Here is a 1,580-nt window from a genome sequence, read left to right as displayed (position 1 = left end):
CCCCGAAAAAAAAAGTTTTTCTCCTTTAAATCCCTTGCAACAGCCACGTTTCTGATGACGATTTTCAGAGTGGTTCAATTTACACATTTGAAACAAAATCGATGGCTGCGATGGGGGTGAGGTTAATTCGGTAGGAGCTAAAGCTGCGTTTTCTCCCCCCCCCTCCCCCCCCGCAGAGAGAGGGAGCGTAAGAAATCCGGGCACGCGAGTTTGGGAGCGGACGGTCCCACGGAGGAGACTAGGACGGCTGCCTTGCTCGCGCGGGGGAGTAGGACCTTGCCCGAGCCCGCTTCAGCGCCGCGGATTTAGCGCTGGCCGGGGCTGTTCGGAACAAAAGGCCCCGCTTCAGCCCGCTCCTGCCTGGCGCGTGTCGGGAGCCGGCCCGGGCTGTGTCCTTGCAGCCTTTGTGGCGGCCCCGGCTGCCTCCTCTCGCCTCGCCCGCAGCCGGTGCAAACTCGGGCAGCCCGCGGCTCCTTTTGTTGTGCGGAGCGGGGGGACTCAGGAGCAGAGACAAAAGCCCCGAGTGATGGGATCTAAATGAGCTCCGAGGTTTTCCAGCTGGGGCCGTCTCCCTTCCCCGGGCCCCTTGGCTCGGAGACGCGTACGACAGAAATCACCGCGGGGAGGCTGCTTTTCTTTGTGGGTTGTAAATGCAGCGAGGTGATGTCGTTGCTCGTGGCGCCGCTGCCAGGTTATTTAAAGGCTGGAGGAGTAAATACAGGACTGGGGGGAGGGTAGCGGGGCTCTGCGGACAGACGTGAGTTCCCCTGAATCGGGTTAAAGGCGAAAGCGCTGCGGAAACATCATGCTGGAGGGGGAGGGAAGGGGACAGGGAGGAGTGTGGCTTCTCCCTCTTCTGCCCTGGCCCCAGCCCGGCCCCGGGGCCAACGGAGAGGTCTGCTAGGAGCGTCTGGGCAGGGGGCTCCCGTCGAGGCGGGCTGGGGTGAGAGCGGGGTAGCCCGGGGCCCTTGTCCCGCGGAGCAGGTCCCTTTACCAGCTCGCCCTGCGGCTGGGTGACTCAGTGCAGGCCAGGAGTGTCCCTGTGCCCCGTGTGAACGAGGCCTGCTTCGGATTAAGAACGGCCCCTCCCGTGGGGCCTGGTGCGAGGAGCCGGAGCTGGGACGCGGGGCCACGCTTCTGGCTTGCACCTCGCGGGGCAGCTGCTCCGCTTCTCGCACCCAGCTGACACACGTGCTGCACGCAACACGGGTCACTCTGAATCCCCAACTTCGTCTATGAAGGGGGGGGTGTGGGGGGGCAGATCCTGTGCAGCTCCAGTGGATTCCCGCAGACAAGTCCCGGGGAGGCCCCGGGCATTTCTAAATCAAGCCCCAAAAGGAAAAGATGGAAGAGCAGGAACAAGGCGGGGATGGCTGAGCACGCCCGTGTGCTGGCCTGGATCTGGGTCCCGAGGGCCGGGCCGAGGGGCTGCCCCGTGTCTAGCGGGGGCGCGGGGATGCGCGTTGGCAGCCGAGGCGCGGGGTAGTCGGGGCGGGCAGGGGCAGCCCGGACAAATCACCGTGGGGGCAGATTCCCCGCTCGACCGCCGGGATTTAGGGGCCTGCAGGCCGGCGCCGGGC

The sequence above is a fragment of the Gavialis gangeticus genome, unplaced genomic scaffold (genome assembly GCF_001723915.1).
Source record: "Gavialis gangeticus isolate Ggan-Ray unplaced genomic scaffold, GavGan_comp1, whole genome shotgun sequence".
Taxonomy (NCBI): Eukaryota; Metazoa; Chordata; order Crocodylia; family Gavialidae; genus Gavialis; species Gavialis gangeticus.
The sequence above is the reverse complement of the archived record's forward strand: the minus strand, read 5'-3'. Positions refer to the sequence as shown.